General features: G+C 43.2%; 1 long non-coding RNA gene across 1 annotated transcript; it reads left to right on the forward strand.

The window, feature by feature from the left end:
* Window positions 1-1029: 1029 nt before the first annotated feature.
* LOC112231778 lies at window positions 1030-10356 on the forward strand. The gene is made up of 3 exons (XR_002950525.2): window positions 1030-1172; window positions 9651-9697; window positions 10308-10356. It is a non-coding gene; the product is annotated as an uncharacterized LOC112231778 (long non-coding RNA).
* Window positions 10357-21659: the final 11303 nt, after the last annotated feature.

Consider the following 21659-nt stretch of genomic DNA (forward strand, 5'->3'; position numbering starts at 1 on the left):
TAGTGTAGGGTTGATACTTGACTAGGGGAGGGTGAGGATGGAGGAGGAGGTGTGACACTTGAGTACTTCAGGGTTAATACTTGACTTGGGTTGACTTGTGCAGGAAAGAGCTGTAACGAGGGGTTCCGAAGTGGATTCTCAATCCCTGTAACCTATGGTGATTTCAAATATTAGCGAAATTACTGTGCAGCATAGACATTCTATTTTCTACTGAGACAGTAAAACAATTCAAATATTATAGTAGTGCCCATCGGTAATGGACGTTTCACATCTGTGTTGAGAAAGAGCAATAAAGCCTCCACTAACCATAATCCTCGCGGTCTGTATTGTCCAATCACACATGATGTGCCATCACTTGTTCGCTGAAAGTTCACTTGACTTGTATCTGCTCTGTGATTGGGCGATACTGCTGCTATCGAGTGCCATCATGTGATCGCTAACAGATCATTGACTTGTATCTGCTCTCTAATTTGATGATACAGACTGCAATGTTGTATGGAATGAGTAGGTTGTTTGACCCCTAACTCTGGTATGTACACAGCATTGTACCCTTGGCTTTTTTCTTCATAGGGATCAACGTTTTTTTTAAGGGATTTCTAATGTTTTAAATGAATGGTTCACCCCAGACATTTGTTTTGCTATGGAATATTTACACCACGATAACCAGAATGTTGTTGAAATGTGTATACTAAATTTGTGGCCGTGTCAGTTCTTGAAACCATAACCGCGGAAAGAGGGTGCGGCCCATTTACATCCCTATTGATACTTGACTAGGGAAGAGTTGAGATCTGAGGAGGAGGAATGAGGAAGTTCCTCATATATATTCTGTATCATCATTGCCACTGCATCTTTGCCCATACCTGGATTATAGTAGGCTACACAGTGGATACACTTTTTGACAGGCATGAATGAGGCTCAACAATGTCAGCTGCCAAACGGGTCCTGCAAGTTTGAACCACCTACCCTTTAAATGGGTTAGAACCACACTGGTTGGCCAAATTTCACATCTCATTCTTTCCATCATATAAAACACATCTGCCCAAGAGTAGTTCATCTTCAGTTTTCAGAAAGCGAGGAAGAGAAGGTATTTTTGCATCATTTCTCATCTGAGCAGGATACAATCCGCAGGTCCTAGCTGACAACGTCTCGGATAAAGGACAATTTATTCTCAGGTAATATGCAGCTGTAGTGAATTTGACGGCCATGATTGCTTGATCAAATTTCACAGCAATTTTTCTTCATATTTCAAGACCTTGTAGGCTTACCTATGCAATTGAAAGCTGGCACATCTGCACCAATTGTTATTAACGGGACAACTTCCAAAGACAACACAGCCAATTAATTCTGAAGTTGTTTAGAACTGTTTTGGTGGCAATTAAAGGCGTGGTGCGTCTATAGGGAAAACCCATGGATGTACAACTGCTGAGTGATTGCTTAACAGGATATGTGTATAGCGGTGCACACAGTTGTTGATGTAGCCTAGGTGTTGATGTAGCCATTGTTTCTCAAACCGCTCCTCGGGGACACCTGAACTGGTTTAATGATTAATTGACAAATTAAATCAAGTTGGTTGGACGTCTAAAACAATGTTGGAGGCGGCTTATGGTAGAGAAATTAGCATTAAATTATCTGGTGTACATTCCTGCGGTCAGCATGCCAATTACATGTTTCCTCAAAACTTGAGACATCTAAGACATTGTGTTGTGTGACAAAACTGCACATTTTAGAGTGGCCTTTTACAGCCCCCAGCACAGGGTGCACCTGTGTAATGATCACCTGTCAGGTGGATGGATTATCTTGGCAAAGGAGAAATGCTCACCTACAAGGATGTGCAAAACATTTGAGTGAAATAAGCTTTTTATGCATATGGAACATTTCTGGGATCAACACATGAAACATGGTACCAACACATTACATGTTGCATTCATATTTTTGTTCAGTGTAGTATGGAAATAGTCATTTAAACACCTTACTCTGCTTATCTTAATCGGCATCAGGTTAAAATTGAAGTAAGCATACGCTGAATAAAATGCCTGGTTTCCTGAGCAATCTTTTGAATTATTAGGACATGTAAACAGCCTAATTGGGCAGCGGTTAATTTGATCAGCGCATGTGCTAGCACCAATAGAGCAAGCCTCGTTCTTCCAGCCGAGATCTTTTTTTTAACATGTAAATACGGATAGCCAAGCCTGCTTTGCCTTCATGTTGGTGCTAGCAAGCTATCAAGCAGGCTAGGTAGTGCTACGTATCAACATCCAATATCCAGCTTTAGAAATGCATTTATGAATGTCTACATTAGTTTTTGCCATGGTTATTATATTACAGACACCTTAATGCATACTTTTAAATGACATTTTATATATCTATATATATATAAACTCTGAAAAACAACATCCTCTCACTATCAACTGTGTAAATTTTCAGCAAACTTAACTTCTTGCTGTGTGACGTTACCCCACTCTTCCACTAAGGCACCTGCAAGTTCCCAGACATTTTTGGGTGGAATGGCCCAAGCCCTCACCCTCCGATCCAACAGGTTCCAGACGTGCTCAATGGGATTGAGATCCATGCTCTTCGCTGGCCATGGCAGAACACTGAACACATTCCTGTCTTGCAGGAAATCACGCACAGAATGAGCAGTATGGCTGGTGGCATTGTCATGCTGGAGGGTCATGTCAGGATGAGCCTGCAGGAAGGGTACCACATGAGGGAGGAGGATGTCTTCCCTGTAACGCACAGCGTTAAGATTGCCTGCAATGACAACAAGCTCAGTCCGATGATTCTGTGACACACCGCCCCAGACCATGACGGACCCTCCACCTCCAAATCGATCCCACTCCAGAGTACAGGCCTCAGTGTAACGCTCAGTCCTTCAATGATAAATGCGAATCTGACCATCACCCCTGGTGAGACAAAACCGCGACCCGGCACTTTTTGCCAGTTCCGTCTTGTCCAGCAACGGTGGGTTTGTGCCCATAGGTGACGTTGTTACCGGTGATGTCTGGCGAGGACCTGCCTTACAACAGGCCTACAAGCCCTCAGTCCAGCCTTTCTCAGCCTATTGCGGACAGTCTGAGCACTGATGGAGGGATTGTGGGTTCCTGGTGTAACTTGTGCAGTTGTTGTTGACATCCTGTACTTGTCCCGCAGGTGTGATGTTCGGAAGGACCGATCCTATGCAGGTGTTGTTACACGTGGTCTGCCACTGTGAGGATGATCAGTTGTCCATCCTGTCTCCCTGTAGTGCTTTCTTAGGCATCTCAGTACAGACATTGTAACTTTTTGCCCTGGTCACATCTGGAGTCCTCATGCCTCCTTGCAGCATGTCTAAGGCATGTTCACACAGATGAGCAGGGACCCTGGGCATCTTTCTTTTGTTTTTTTTCAGAGTCAGTAGACAGGCCTCTTTAGTGTCCTAAGTTTTCATAACTGTGACCTTAATTGCTTGCCATCTGTAAGCTGTTAGTGTCATAACGACCGTTCCACATGTGCATGTTCATTAATTGTTTATGGTTCATTGAACAATCATGGGAAACAGTGTTGAAACCCTTAACAATGACGATCTGTGAAGCTATTTGGATTTTTACGAATAATCCTTGAAAGAAAGGCTCCTGAAACAGGGGCGTTTCTTTTTTTGCTGAGTTTATATAAACATTTTCCTTAAAGTAGAATTTTTTTGAGATTTCTAATGTTCTAATGTTACACTACGAAAATACTTAAATACATGTAATTTTGTCCTCTAAACATTTAATTGAAATACAGAAGAAACCCATTAATTCCTATGGAGGACTGCTCCTAAGGGGAGTGGCATTATTATGGCCGAACGGTGGCTTCAACGCCTCTCAATGGCCAATACATAGCAATTAGCAATCAAGGGTTTATATGCATCATTGATTGATACCTGTTCTGAAAATTGCACTGTCTGGATAAAAGGTTATTGAAGGATAAGGAAGGATCCAACATCAAAAGGCTCCAAATGTTTGAAGTTCTATTGTGAAATTGAAAACGATCTGAGGATAAAGAGGGTCACAATAATGAGTTCTATTGTGGCTAAATACACAACGCATTTTTTGGAGGAGGTGGTGTTTTATTGTCTTTAGAGATATAACAACTTGGGCTGCATTTCCAAATGCATATTTTGTGAGCGGTGAATCTTATTTTTCTGTAAGAATGTCAATTTACTTCCTGATAGACTGGGAGCATTAGAGACACCATTTATAAAATAGCATGTCATTCAGCAGCGCAATGTGTACTAGCCAGCAAGTTTGTTAATATGGGGGCTTATTCAGAAAAGGATGATGCTCATCACCTTAGCAGGAAGTAGTTTCATATTTCATTTGTATAAAGCCTGCCTCAAATAGCCTGCCCCCAGGTTTGTCACAGCTAGTGACTTGACAGTTTGCTGCTCCGAAGTAAAGAAACAGACACCTTAAACAGACACCTACACTAATGAGGTCATTTTGTTGAATAATGTGAGTCATTCAGGAAGTTCTCAACTTGTTCTTTAACTTTTTACTTCAGTTGTACATTCCAGATTCAGGAATGTCACGAACATCATGCAATGTGGAACATTTCATATTCAGCAGAAGCTTTGAGATTTAAAGCTGAAGTCAAGTCCAAAATTATTCTCATCCTTGATACAGATTAGCAAAAAAGACTGTCTAAAATAAATAATTAAAATACTGAGTTATATGGCATGCTCAATCATTTTTTTTACTATTATTTTGGCCGGGACGATACCAGCATCTTGTTAGAAGCCTATTGTGGCAAGGAAACAAAACAGGAAGTGTATGTAACTTCTTTAGCAACCAGCCCTAATGTTGAAAACAAATCGTTATGTTGTCATTCATTTATTTATTTTCCAAACAATAGCACACAATATTTTACATTCAGAAGGTTTTTGAAGGACCAAATAGTTTTTTCCGCCTCGTGTTTTCATTTTTACCATGACATCATCACAGCCCTAAAAGGTGTACTATTTTATACTAGTACAATTGCTCAGAGACAGACAAAAAAACAACAACAACAAAAAAAATAGGGGTCAAAAGCACAGACAAAGGATATCAAGGGTCTGGAAAGGGTCTGTGGGAGGAATGGTCTAAGTTCCCCAAAGGGAGGGTGCTGGAGTATTAAAAACAGGGGGCACTTGTTTAGTGGTAGTATTAGTATACAATTATATAATTTCAAATTTTGTAGAGCATGCAATATAGCTCAGTATTTTTTTGCTCATCTTTATCAGTGGTGCCAATAGTTTTGGACCTGACTGTATCTATCAAGGTTTAAAGATGATAGGTTGATAGCACAGGCAAGACAGGCAATAGTTGATGCATAGTTGATTTGCTATGATATCAAATTAACCATCTTGTCATGAGAGAGCGTGTGAGAGATAGTGGCATTATCACTCATCCTCTCCAAGACTGGTTCGGTCAGCTTTGTTCGATTGCCACACATTTCCCCCCAACAGGTTTTTATGGGTGGCTATAAATGGTTCTCATCTTTCAGCAGCACTGGGTGTTTGAAATTCCAGATATAGATGACAGGGGCAGATGAACTAGAAATGCAAAGTAGGCCGATGTTGAGCTGAGATAAAACAGTAATGGTTTTGATCCATCTCTCTCATCTGTTTTAGAGTCTACCAAATATAGGAGTTGTAACAGCCTTCAGAACACTCACTAAGATAGGATCTACAAAGATTACACAGTAACATAGAATGGGAATGTGCAGGTTTTGGATGTTATGTTTTGAAGTTCTGATCTGGATAAACTCATCGCTGTGTGTCTACATTACAGTATGTAATGTCAGTGAAATACCAACCTATGATTTGTGAAATGAACTAAGTAGGAATTCTGTTGGAATTCTGAGCTCTCACCCTTAGCTGTTGAGTCCCGGTTGTAAGCCTTAAAGTCACATATTTTTGGCATATCCTTTTAAGATTACTAGGATTTACACCTTTGGAACTAGCCTCTACACCTTTATAGGTTGGGTCGGGGCAACTGTAACAAAGGGACCCCGGAGTGCTTACTGTAAACGCTGTTGTTGAAGCAGTTTTTTTTTACTAATCAGTCTTTTGAAATATCAGATCAACTCCCAAAAAGATCTGATGTGATTGGTCAAAGCCTGTCTAAACACAGCCCTTGTAATCGAGATGGGGCCATCGTGGCTTTGGTCAAAATCACTACATTTTGGGTACATCCAGTCACGACTTCTATAGATTGACAATGTTGTCAAAAAACAAAGCCACACACTTTGATTACTGCTACCCTCAGCCACACCTATTTTTTCTTATCGATTTTAGGACAATGCACTAATATACACTGAAAGCAGTGGAGGCTGGTGACTTTGAGGAGGATGGTAGACCCACAAAGTGCGTTTTAAAAATCATCAAAGACTCATTATTTTAACCTAAAGCATTTAACAAAGACATTTATAGCACAATATTTCGGGGAAGGGGAATGAAAGGGCTACTTACACAGTGTTGAAAAGGGATCACAACAGTCATTGAATGAGGGTGTGTGGCATGAGTTGAGATGTTCAGAGGCTTGACTAGAGTGCAGGACAGGATTTTACTGGGAAGACAAAAAAAACTAACACATTCACTACACAGTTAGACAAAAGAGCTAAGAATGAGTTAGTCTAACTAAGCAAGGAATTAAATCTTTGATGTGTAATAATGTGATTATGTATGTGATTAACTCTACAAACAGTAATGAGAGATACTTGATAGAGGTACTCATGGTGTTTGGAAGGGAAACATTCAATGTGCCAATGGATGAGCGGGCACCTGAGACGTTGTGGCTTCAGTTCATGTCAGGAGAAAGTTGACAATGGCAGTGGAGTGGAGTAGTCATCACCTCTTAATCAGGAAACATGAGGGGACTTAGCTGTAAATACAAATAGCAGATACATTCCATTACAACTGCGCCATCGTACGAGTTTCTCTATGAAGTTGAACTCAGACATCTCAAAATTCATAAAGTCAAACACAGACTTGACACATCATTAGTAGCCCAAGAAACGTTCCTGAATAAAGCCCTGATCATCCAAATACCTGACTATAACTGACAACTGCAGACTGGTGGCACCATAGGTCCCAGAGCGGTGGGGCAATTTTTCCCCTTAGCACCTGGAGTTTTAAATTATCTGTTAACCCTGGACCCTATAAGGTATGACAGTGATTAATCAGTTGTAAAAAGGTTTTATATGGGCTATGATGGCACCAATGTTTCCTAATAAAGTCACATGGCTTTAAAAAAACTCCTGAAAAAAAAGGGGGATTTCCTCTACCCAGCCAGACACGTAGACAACAACTGATAGACAATATAACTCAGAGGGCTGAGATTGCTTTAAACATGTTTGCATCATGCACGTCTATGCAACTGTAGGCCTTAGAAAAAAAAAATTCACATCTGACATCCCTATTATGTTGATTGATTAATTCCAGGTCTTAATTTTGGATTAAAAACGTATAGGCTGCCTAGCCATCCCAATTTTGAATATAATCTAAAGTTGATCACATTCACATTTTCTCCTGACACACATAAATACATAATGTTACCAATTAGTTTACCCTGACCATAGGCTGTATGCAGCTGCTCTTATTAGTAGCCTACAGTTGATCAGACTGAAAAGTTGTCTTGTTTTCATCCCATACATCATGTCAGATTTCTAAAGTTCAGGTGTAGCCTAGGCTACTGCAACATTAATGTCATGAGTTCTGCTTGTGTCTGTCCGGAGTGATTATGTGTTTTCATCTTTGCTCAATAAATACCGGAGAAAAGTGCAAAGCCTACTTGAGTGCACAAAAAAAAATTCTGTGTCAAGCTCTCTCTTCAATCTAACTTTTAATGGATGATGCGGTGGAAGCTATCAAATCATTCGGAATTGTTTTCGACATCCCAGAAAAGATGCTCAGCGTGAAAAACATCGTAACGTGCAATTACAGGCGGCTTGATGATAGTTAACCAGCTATACATTTGATACCAGTTGGCATTGAACGCTCTCACCTTTTCATCCTTCTTCATGACACTGATCTCAGGCAGAGGTCGACCATCGCTTTTATTTTGCACCTTTTCCATGCACCCCAGAGAATGTAAGGGGTTCTTCAATAAAAAGTCCACAACATTTTTGGCAGCTTTGGCCAATCTAGCATTCTGGCGGAGAAAACTGCACACTCGCGCTGGTAGCTAAAGTTAGATAGCTACTGAAGTTAGCAAAGCAATTTTAAATAAATTGCACTAACTGGACACAAAATTAAGTTCTAAACCCCCCAAAACTATTTATAATATACCTCCATCTCCTGTAATTTGAAAAAACTCATTTGAATTAAATAATGTCCCCAAAATGCTCAAATATCACTCTTAATCTCTATCCAACAATGTCACCAAGCTTCTCAACACATAGAACCCCCATAATGCTCTGTGGCACAATCCCAATACAGCACACTAGGTTCGTTCTCTGATCCTACATATCTGATTGGATGTACAACATGTCAGTTCATAATGCAAAAGCTTTGATTGGTTGGAGGACGTCCTCCGGAAGTGGTCATAGTTACCATGTATGTCTATGGAAGGCGGTGAGGCCTACCAGCCTCCTAGGTTTTGTATTGAAGTCAATGTAGCCAGAGGAGGACGGAGGCTAGCTGTCCTCCGGCTATAACATGGTGCTAGCCCAGACAGTGCTGTTGAAGTCACTGTAGAACTTCGATGCAAAACAATATATTTTATTTGGTGACATATGAATGTATTTAGTATAGTATTATCTAAAAAGGATAACTTTTTTAATATTTCACTATTTAAAAAAAAAATGAAATTTCACTGAGGATGGTCCATCCCCTTTCTCCTCTGAGGAGCCTCCACTGACTGAAAGTAGAGAACAGGGTTGAATGCATTTATCAAGCTTATGAGACATGGGCCTACTAGTTAATGCATAGGGATACTGTTAACAACTGTACGTAGCAAGGGGATTGTTTATTGAATATCAATTAACATTATGCAATTTTGGGATATTGACTGATCTCACATATCATAGACTAATTAATGTTAGTCTTCATGATATGATAATTTCTTCAACATTGGTTAATGTAAGATCTAATTGGGTTAATTGATGATTGACATAAATTAACATATTATGGACTAATTAATATTAGTCTATATCATGGATCATCAACTAGATTCAGCTGCGGGACAATTTTTTCTTGAGCAGATGGTCAGGGTGCCAGAAACATAAATACAAATAATTAGTTGGCTGCAAAATGACTGCAAAAATTGACGGCAATAAATTGACCACAGATTGACACCAAACAGATATAAAATTTGAATTAAACAATCATTTAAACCTTCTTTACATTTATATACGATCACAAATAGCTCTATATTATGTTAGGGAATTATTTGGAACAGATTTCCAAAAGAAAAATCTACTTGAGCTGATTCTCTGGTGTTTTTACAGTCTTTTATTTCCAACAATAATTACAAAAATGTTTTTTTAACAGAAAACTTAGTTGGACCCCAAAAAAATCACTGGTGGCCCACAGACCACCAGTTGGGGAACCCTGGTCTATATCATAAGTATTTCAATGTGGGTTAATGTGAGATGTAATGGGCTTAATTTAAGGTTTGATGTGCGTGGACTGATGTTGTATACCTCTACAGGGACATGGCAGATATGGAGCCTCTGATCATTCTCCTTCTGCTAGCAGGTAAAACACTTGGTGTGTGTGTTTTGTGTGTATGTGTGGGTAGTTATATGTGTGTGTGTGTGTATCTAAGTGTCTGTGTGTTTATGTGTGTATCTGTGTGTGTTTTGTGTGTGTGAGGGGGGGGGGTGGTTGTGTGTGGGTGTGTTCCTCGGGTTAACCTGACATGTTCCTCAGGGGTTGCACAGCCACCTTTTACCACTATAGTTGGAAATAATAATTATGACTTTATTAGCCTACTTGGTGTGTGTGTTTTGTGTGTATGTGTGGGTAGTTATATGTGTGTGTGTATGTGTGTGTATCTAAGTGTCTGTGTGTTTGTGTGTGTGTGTATCTGTGTGTGTTTTGTGTGTGGGGGGGTGTTTGTGTGTGTGTGTGTATGTGTGTGTATCTATGCATGTTTTTTGTGTGTGGGGGGGGGTTGTGTGTGGGTGTGTTCCTCAGGTTAACCTGACAGGTTCCTCAGGGGTTGCACAGCCACCTTTTACCACCATAGTTGGAAATAATAATTATGACTTTATTAGCCTACTTGGTATTTCTTGTACAGTGTATGGATATATTGGACTGGAATGTATAGGCTTGTCTTACATTTTTATACATTGTTTTCTAACAGGACTAGCAGGGAAGACATCACTGACATACACAACAGCAATGGGTAATGTACCTTCATATGAATCAACATTCCAACGACTTCAACACAATCCATTGAATCAAACCCCAATTGGGAAACAGATTCAATGGTAATTGAGACCACACAAGATGCAGTCAAAATCACTGCCTCATAACATTTAGAATGGCAATCTGGAGTTATCTTCACAGCTACTGAACAATGCCACAAACAGATGCTACCAAGTGGTTAGGGTAAACGTTGAAAACAAAACCACAGAAAAAACATGCCTTCATTCAATTCATCATCACTTGCCGGTAGTGTGATTTCAGGCTGAATATAACTATTTTGCCACCAGATACTAGCAGTACTTAAACACTTCGAGAAGATACTTGTCTTCTCTTTGCATGCAAAACCCCTGGTTTACTTTCTGTCTGACATTACAATACATGCCCCTAATACCTTTACATTTACATGGTAGTTACATAGGCAGTGTAATGTAGTTACATTATAGATATTTGTAACTGGTAAACCTGTTCATAAGCAGTAACTAGTGCTGCAAATGGAGAGAATATTCCCCGTTAGTTTGGTAATTTACCAGTAATTTACTGGTAATTTTGGAAAGTTTCAGGAATTTTTTGATAAGCTGTCAGATATACAATAAATAATACAATAAGATGTTTTTAATTTAGCAAAACAGACATGAATAAAGCACTAAGTGCTGTTAACTGTTAAGGTTTCACACAAACAGTAGATATCCTACCCACATACATACACACAAACAGTAGGTGAGTTTTCTCCTTCTCCATAGTTCTCACCATTGTAGTTCACTACCCAGCCGACAGTTCCATTACGGATTAGGGAAACCTTGAGAAGTACTCCCTGTCCTATCATAAGTTTCTCAGAGTTCTAGCCAGGTCGGTTCAAACACAGCTTAATTGTTCTCGGTATTTTCTTAGGCACACACATATACACACACATTTCTCTTCCTCCCAGTCCAACCTAGTTAGACTTATGTTTAATACTTAAATTATTCCTTATACATGCTACATCAACTATAATCCCTAATGGTTAAGTTTCAGGGTACAATTATTTTATCATTATCTTTAAACATATAAATTATTTGATCAGTTATTTATACAGTTTTTGACAAAAACTTACTGCCACTTTAGCATAAACATATGACTCCAACACAACTTCAAACATAACAACCCTATGATCAGATACCAACAACTTCAAACGTAACAACGCCCTAACCAGATACCAACACCAAACATCACCAAAAGCAGACAACTTCAGTGGCTTTTCATTTGAAAATACAACCAGACACTAATGCTACTTCAGTGCCTCCAAAATTAAAATGCCATATCAAGATACTAATGCATTGGTTTCCAACCCAACCACACCAGCAGTGCTTAATTTGTAAATAGGGAGGTGCCGGAACAAAAAGTGAGCTGAGAGGTGGGTGAACATCCAAAATCCAAATGTATTACAATAAAGCATTGCATGCATTATCATTCCTTTTGTGTGCTGGCATAGAGCAAGCAGTAGAGTAGAGGCTCTTGCAGAAGTTGCACATATGGGAAAAAAGTTTAAGCCTTGGAACCAGCCTTTTTTAAGCCTTGGCCTTTAATAAACACAATTATTCACCATTTTAGATGGCTGGAGACATTAGCATAATCTTTTTGAAGACATCACAAATGATTGAAATGACAGGCAACTTTGACACTGACAAACTGAGAATTTGAGATCAATGAGACCATGTTTTGAATCTGTCACTGGCCTAGGTGTAGGAAAACACATATTGTACAATATTAAGATCAAATTATAGTCCTCATAAAGCTTTCCAGTTTCACTGACTCACTAAATGATGTGCAGCTCACTCACTTGCGATGACCAATGTGCTGGTGAAACAAAAGCCCATCTCTCTTGTTTTACTTTCTAAAACACTGTTCTTCACTCAATAGGCTTATTGGAAGTTGATTACATATTTGGTAGCCTACAGACAGATTAGTCTTCTCTTTTCAGCAGGAGGCATTTGCTTTCCAACCTGTGTTTTCCCGCCATTGTTTTTGAAATATTGTGAAAGGACAGTTTTGGCTTCATGCTGTTCACTGACATATTCACCACGTGTTCCCAACTTTAGCTAAATAAGCTAAATTATAGGTCTACTCCTGGTGTAGTATTCTGAATCATTTATTTTCTTTCTGGAGAGCTGTAATTCTATAACTATGGCAAATACATTTTTATTCATCAGGGGTGTTCAGCACTTTCAGCACCCTTCCAGCAGCTATGATTCTATGAGGAAATAAATGAAGTGCAATGCTGGACAGAGGAGAGTTGCAGGCTCATGTCTATCAGGGCAAGGAGAGAGAGATCATAGAAAGAGAGATCATGCTGGTTCTGTGAACGCGTGCAATGGCCACGTATTGGTATAGGCTAGAATGTTGGCCACGTATTGCTATAGGCTAGAATGTTGGCCACGTATTGGTATAGGCTAGAATGTTGGCCACGCATTGGTATAGGCTAGAATGTTTGCCAGGTATTGGTATAGGCTAGAATGTTGGCCACGTATTGGTTATAGGCTAGAATGTTGGCCACGTATTGGTATAGGCTAGAATGTTGGCCACGTATTGGTATAGACTAGAATGTTGGCCACGTATTGGTATAGGCTAGAATGTTGGCCACGTATTGCTATAGGCTAGAATGTTGGCCACATATTGGTATAGGCTAGAATGTTGGCCACGTATTGGTATAGGCTAGAATGTTGGCCACATATTGGTATAGGCTAGAATGTTGGCCACGTATTGGTATAGGCTAGAATGTTGGCCACGTATTGGTATAGTCTAGAATGTTGGACACATATTGGTATAGGCTAGAATGTTGGCCACGTATTGCTATAGGCTAGAATGTTGCGCAAACCATAAACCAGGGCCGTACCAAAACAAATAAATTCTTAGGATATCAAGAACATTTTGAAATAACTTTTTCTTTTAGAGGGCAGGATATTTACAGAGGAGGCAACATGAATTAAGTCTGAATGCTTTCATTATCATTTTTACATTGCAGAGTGACAATTATTTTTCATGCCACAAGAGGTAGTGGATCGTGGCAAATGGATTCCAGAACTTAACAAAACAAAACTGGGAGGTGCCAGATCCTGTTCCAGCACGCTCAAATTAAGCACTGCACACCACCACAAACAGATGCCAACACAACTTCAGTGTCTTTAAATGTGACAACACCACAACCAATTAGCAACATCACTTTGGGTCAATAATATGACAACACTGACACCAGATATGAATACTACATTACCACTGAGTGTTGCTGTTTCCCCACAACCACACAGTATAACAACTCCATAACCTACTAATGTCACAATTACTTTGCAACCAGTCTTAAATACAACTTAACATTTTCAAATGTGATAACAATTCCAACTAGAGGGCTGCATTCCCGCAGGATGCCTGCAGGTCCTGACAGAGATCATTGCATTGTGGTCAGACAGATTACATTGGGATTCAAAAGTTTTTTTTGTCCAGCAGATTGTTTGCTTTGTGTACGTTAACACTCTCCTAGTTGGGCGTGCAAGTTAACGTGCGCCCAGTATGTGTGTTCTCATTGAAATAGAGCAGGCTTTGTACATGGATGGAGAATCAGGGGGCAGTTATCTTTCCAAGGAAATTAACTTAGATATGATTAGACAGTAGTTTCCTACTGTGTCTGCAGATACATATCGATAATGAAAAGAAGACGATGGCGCTCAAACCAACTTGGGTCAAGGTTCAATCTTTATTTTTCATCATTGAAAAGGAGGTCACTATGGCGAGCGATTGTTGCACCTTTTCGTTTTCAATAAGTAACGGTTACCCATTCATTTGTCTCTGCCTGTAGAATGTACTCCTAAAATGTAGGTTGTGACCTACAGTATATGCAAAACGTAGCAAGTGTCGCTTTCATCATTCTTGCTGCTTCAAGTGCAGTAGCCATACGTGCGTGTCTCAGTTAAATAGAGTAGGCTGTAGCATGAGCGGAGAAGCACAGGGCAGATCTTCATACTCCTAAAAGTTAGGCAAAACAAATCTCAAGAGAAAATGCAAGTCTCTCCAACTCTGCTCTCTTCAAACTACATCGAGCATATTATCTGATATAGCCCATTAATACCGATAGCCTAATATAATGGACCACGTGAGAATCTCTGGTAATTCAACCCATATCATAAGTTATTTTTGCACATTTGATATTGCCAATTGGCGGGGGCACAACTTGGGTTTTTAGTGATGATGAGTGAGAAAGTTATAGATGTACTAATATTATCCCCCCCCTCCCAAGTAATGCTAACCTCTGCTGTTATTCAAATGGTGAGAGGTTAGAATGTCCCAGGGGTATGATATTTGTGTGTCTGTAACTTTATCACTCATCATTATTATTCAATATTCATTCAGATTTTTTTGTAATCATGGTAGCACTCACACTAATGTAGAAGTGTTTAGAAACATATTCTATTTATTTACAATAAAAGTGACTCCAAAATGACACAATACATTATTTTCCATTAATTTCTATTGGGTCCAGAATGATCTGAAACACAACCATAACCCCCCAATTCATATCTACTGTATCAATAATATGTTCCACTTTGTTCCTTTTTTTCTCTCCCACAACAACAACAGCTACTCCCACAACAACCACAACTGCTCCAACAACAACCACAGCTGCTCCAACAACAACCACAGCTACTCCCACAACAACCACAACCACAGCTCTCCCACAACAACACACCACAGAATCTACCACAACAACCACAGTCGCTACTTCAAAACCATAGAATCTCCCACAGCAACCACAGCTGCTCCACAACAACCACAGCTGCCCACAACAACCACAGCTACTCCCACAACAACCACAGCACAACAGAATCCACAGCTGCTCCCACAACAACCACAGCTGCTCCCACAACAACCACAGCTACTCCCACAACAAGCTGCACAGCGGATCCCACAACAACCACAGCTACTCCCACAACAACCACAGCTGCTCCAAACAACAACCACAACAGAACTGCTCCAACAACAACCACAGATCTACCACAACAACCACAGTCGCTACTTCAAAAACCATAGAATCTCCCACAGCAACCACAGCTGCTCTCACAACAACCACAGCTGCTCCCACAACAACCACAGCTACTCCCACAACAACACAGCAGAAACACCCCAACAACCACAGCTGCTCCCACAACAACCACAGCTGCTGCCACAGCTACCCACAACAACCAAAAACAGCTCTCCCACACAACAAGCTGCTCACAGCTGATCCCACAACAACCACAGCTACTCCCACAACAAACACAGCGGATCCCACACACAACAACCCACAGCTACTCCCACAACAACCACAACTGCTCCAACAACAACCACAGAATCTACCACAACAACCACAGTCTCCCACAACTTCACAAAACCACAGCATAGAATCTCCCACAGCAACCACAGCTGCTCCACAACAACCACAGCTGCTCCCACAACAACCACAGCTGATCCCACAACAACCACAGCTAACAACAAACACAGCTCCCACAACAACCACAGCTACTCCCACAGCTACAACAACAACACAACTGCTCCAACAACAACCACAGAATCTCCCCAACAACCACAGTCGCTACTTCAAAAACCATAGATCTCCCACAGCAACCACAGCTGCTCCACAACAACCACAGCTGCTCCCACAACAACCACAGCTACTCCCACAACAACCACAACTGCTCCAAAAACAGCAGAATCTACCACAACAACCACAGTCGCAACTTCAAAAACCACCCACAGAATCTACCACAACAACCACAGCTCTCCCACAACAAACAACAAAACAACCATAGAATCTCCCACAGCAACCACAGCTTCTCTCACAACAACCACAGCTGCTCCCACAACAATCACAGCTGATCCCACAACAACCACAGCTGCTCCCACAACAACCACAGCTGCTCCAACAACAATTACAGCTGATCCCACAACAACCACAGCTACTCCCACAACAAACACAGCGGATCCCACAACAACCACAGCTACTCCCACAACAACCACAACTGCTCCAACAACAACCACAGAATCTACCACAACAACCACAGTCGCTACTTCAAAAACCATAGAATCTCCCACAGCAACCACAGCTGCTCTCACAACAACCACAGCTGCTCCCACAACAACCACAGCTGATCCCACAACAACCACAGCTACTCCCACAACAAACACAGCGGATCCCACAACAACCACAGCTGCTCCCACAACAACCACAGCTGCTCCCACAACAACCACAGCTGCTCCCACAACAATTACAGCTGATCCCACAACAACCACAGCTACTCCCACAACAAACACAGCGGATCCCACAACAACCACAGCTACTCCCACAACAACCACAACTGCTCCAACAACAACCACAGAATCTACCACAACAACCACAGTCGCAACTTCAAAAACCATAGAATCTCCCACAGCAACCACAGCTGCTCTCACAACAATCACAGCTGATCCCACAACAACCACAGCTACTCCCACAACAAACACAGCGGATCCCACAACAACCACAGCTACTCCCGCAACAACCACAACTGCTCCAACAACAACCACAGACAGCTCCCACAACAACAACTCCAACAACAACCACAGAATCTACAGTCGCTACTTCAAAAACCATAGAATCTCCCACAGCAACCACAGCTGCTCTCACAACAACCACAGCTGCTCCCACAACAAACACAGCGGATCCCACAACAACCACAGCTACTCCCACAACAACCACAACTGCTCCAACAACAACCACAGAATCTACCACAACAACCACAGTCGCAACTTCAAAAACCATAGAATCTCCCACAGCAACCACAGCTGCTCTCACAACAACCACAGCTGCACCCACAACAATCACAGCTGATCCCACAACAACCACAGCTACTCCCACAACAAACACAGTGGATCCCACAACAACCACAGCTGCTCCCACAACAAACACAGCTGCTCCCACAACAACCACAGCTGCTCCCACAACAATTACAGCTGATCCCACAACAACCACAGCTACTCCCACAACAAACACAGCGGATCAAACAACAACCACAGCTACTCCCACAACAACCACAACTGCTCCAACAACAACCACAGAATCTACCACAACAACCACAGTCGCTACTTCAAAAACCATAGATTCTCCCACAGCAACCACAGCTGCTCTCAGAACAACCACAGCTGCTCCCACAACAAACACAGCGGATCCAACAACAACCACAGCTACTCCCACAACAACCACAACTGCTCCAACAACAACCACAGAATCTACCACAACAACCAGAGTCGCTACTTCAAAAACCATAGAATCTCCCACAGCAACCACAGCTGCACTCACAACAACCACCACTGCTCCCATATCAACAACAGCTGCTCTCCCAACAACCACAGCTGCTCCCACAACAAAAACAGCGGATCGCACAACAACCACAGCTACTCCCACAACAACCACAGCTGCTCCCACAACAACCACAGCTGCTCCGACAACAACCACAGCTGCTCCCACAACAACCACAGCTGCTCCCACAACAAACACAGCTGCTCCCACAACAACCACAGCTGCTCCCACAACAACCACAGCTGATCCCATATCAACAACAGCTGCTCTCCCAACAACCACAGCCGCTCCCACAACAAACACAGCGGATCCCACAACAACCACAGCTACTCCAACAACAACCACAGCTGCTCTAACAACAACCACAGAATCTACCACAACAACCACAGTCGCCACTTCAAAAATCACAGAATCTCCCACAGCAACCAGAGCTGCTCTCACAACAACCACAGTTGCTCCCACAACAACCACAGCTGCTCCCACAACAACCACAGCTGATCCCACAACAACCACAGCTGCTCTCACAACAACCACAGCTGCTCCCACAACAACCACAGCTGCTCCCACAACAACAACAGCTGCTCCAACAACAACCACAGCTAATCCCACAACAACGACAGCTACTTACACAACATTCTCAGGTGTTCCCACAACAACCACAGTCGCTCCCACAACAACCACAGCTGCTTCCATCGCAAACACAGCGGCAGCGGCTCACACAACAACCACAGCTTCTCCCACAACTACCACAGCTGCTCCCACAACAACCACAGCTGATCCCACAACAACCACAGCTGCTCCCACAACAACCACAGCTGCTCCCACAACAACCACAGCTGCTCCCACAACAACCACAGCTGCTCCCACAACAATCACAGCTGATCCCATATCAACAACAGCTGCTCTCCCAACAACCACAGCTGCTCCCACAACAAACACAGCGGATCCCACAACAACCACATCTACTCCCACAACAACCACAACTGCTCCAACAACAACCACAGAATCTACCACAACAACCACAGTCGCAACTTCAAAAATCACAGAATCTCCCACAGCAACCACAGCTGCTCTCACAACAACCACAGCTGCTCCCACAACAACCACAGCTGCTACCACAACAACCACAGCTGATCCCACAACAACCACAGCTGCTCTCACAACAACCACAGCTGCTCCCACAACAATCACAGCTGATCCCACAACAACCACAGCTACTCCCACAACAAACACAGCGGATCCCACAACAACCACAGCTACTCCCACAACAACCACAACTGCTCCAACAACAACCACAGAATCTACCACAACAACCACAGTCGCTACTTCAAAAACCATAGAATCTCCCACAGCAACCACAGCTGCTCTCACAACAACCACAGCTGCTCCAACAACAACCACAGCTGCTCCCACAACAACCACAGCTGATCCCACAACAACCACAGCTGCTCCCACAACAACCACAGCTGATCCCATATCAACAACAGCTGCTCTCCCAACAACCACAGCTGCTCCCACAACAACCACAGCTGATCCCATATCAACAACAGCTGCTCTCCCAACAACCACAGCTGCTCCCACAACAAACACAGCGGATCCCACAACAACCACAGCTACTCCCACAACAGTCACAGCTGCTCCAACAACAACTACAGAATCTACCACAACAACCACAGTCGCCACTTCAAAAATCACAGAATCTCCCACAGCAACAACAGCTGCTCTCACAACAACCACAGCTGCTCCGACAACAACCACAGCTGCTCTCACAACAACCACAGCTGCTCCCACAACAACCACAGCTGCTCCCACAACAACCACAGCTGCTCCCACAACAACACAGCTGCCCACAACAACCACAGCTGCTCCAACAACAAAACACAGCTGCTCCCACAACAACCACAGCTGCTCCCACAACAACACAGCTGCTCCCACAACAACCACAGCTGCTCCCAACAACAACAACAACTGCTCCCACAACCACAGCTGCTCCCACAACAATCACAGCTGATCCCATATCAACAACAGCAGCTCTCCCACAACAACCACAGCTGCTCCCACAACAACACACAGCTGCTCCCACAACAACACAGCTGCTCCCACAACAACCACAGCTGCTCCCACAACAACACAGCTGATCCCACAACAACCACAGCTGCTCCCACAACAACCACAGCTGCTCCCACAACAACCACAGCTGCTCCCACAACAACCACAGCTGCTCCCACAACAACACAGCTGATCCCATACAACAACAGCTGCCACCCAACAACCACAGCTGCTCCCAAAACAACCACAGCTGCTCCCACAACAACCACAGCTGATCCCAATCAACAACAGCTGCTCCACAAACAACCACAGCTGCTCCCACAACAACCACAGCTGCTCCCACAACAACCACAGCTGCTCCCACAACAAACACAGCGGATCCCACAGCAACAACCACAGCTACTCCCACAACAACCACAACTGCTCCAACAACAACCACAGAATCTACCACAACAACCACAGTCGCTACTTCAAAAACCATAGAATCTCCCACAGCAACCACAGCTGCTCTCAACAACAACCAACCAGCTGCTCCAACAACAACCACAGCTGCTCCCACAACAACCACAGCTGATCCCACAACAACCACAGCTGCTCCCAACAACAATGCACAGCTGCTCCCACAACAACACAGCTGCTCCACAACAACCACAGCTGCTCCCACAACAAACAACAACAGCCACAGATCTACCAACAACCACAGCTACTCCCACAACAACCACAACTGCTCCAACAACAACCACAGCTGCTCTACCACAACAACCACAGTCCAGCTGCTTCAAAAACCACAGCTCTCCAACAACAAACACAGCTGATCCCACAACAACCACAGCTACTCCCACAACAACCACAGCTGCTCCAACAACAACCACAGCTCTACCACAACAACCACAGTCGCCACTTCAAAAATCACAGCATCTCCCACAGCAACAACAGCTGCTCTCACAATAACCACAGCTGCTCCGACAACAACCACAGCTGCTCTCACAACAACCACAGCTGCTCCCACAACAACCACAGCTGCTCCCACAACAACCACAGCTGCTCCCAAAACAACCACAGCTGCTCCCACAACAAACACAGCAGCTCCCACAACAACCACAGCTGCTCCCACAACAATCACAGCTGATCCCACAACAACCACAGCTACTCCCACAACAACCACAGCTGCTCCAACAACAACCACAGAATTTACCACAACAACCACAGTCGCCACTTCAAAAATCAGAGAATCTCCCACAGCAACCACAGCTGCTCCCACAACAACCACAGCTGCTCAGCCACAACAACCACAGCTGCTCCCACAAACAAGCTGCTCACAGCTGATCCCACAACAACCACAGCTGCTCCCACAACAACCACAGCTGCTCAACAACCACAGCTGCTCCCACAACAACCACAGCTGCTCCCACAACAACCACAGCTGCTCCCACAACAATCACAGCTCCCATATCAACAACAGCTGCTCTCCACAACAACCACAGCTGCTCCCAACAACAACCACAGCTGCTCCCACAACAATCACAGCTGATCCCATATCAACAACAGCTGCTCCCACAACAACCACAGCTGCTCCCACAACAACCACAGCTGCTCCCACAACAACAACACAGCTGCTCCCACAACAACCACAGCTGCTACAACAACAACCCAACAGATGTTCTCCCAACAACCACATCTGCTCCAACAACAACCACAGCTTCTCCCACAACAACCATACAGCTGCTCCAACGACAACTACAGCTGAGGCCCACAACAACCACAGATGCTCCCACAACAACCACAGCTGCTCCCACAACAACCACAGCTGCTCCCACAACAACCACAGCTGCTCCAACAACAACCACAGCTAATCCCACAACAACCACAGCCACAACCACACACTTCCCACAACAACCC

Source organism: Oncorhynchus tshawytscha, linkage group LG34, assembly GCF_018296145.1.
Source record: "Oncorhynchus tshawytscha isolate Ot180627B linkage group LG34, Otsh_v2.0, whole genome shotgun sequence".
Classification (NCBI taxonomy): domain Eukaryota; kingdom Metazoa; phylum Chordata; class Actinopteri; order Salmoniformes; family Salmonidae; genus Oncorhynchus; species Oncorhynchus tshawytscha.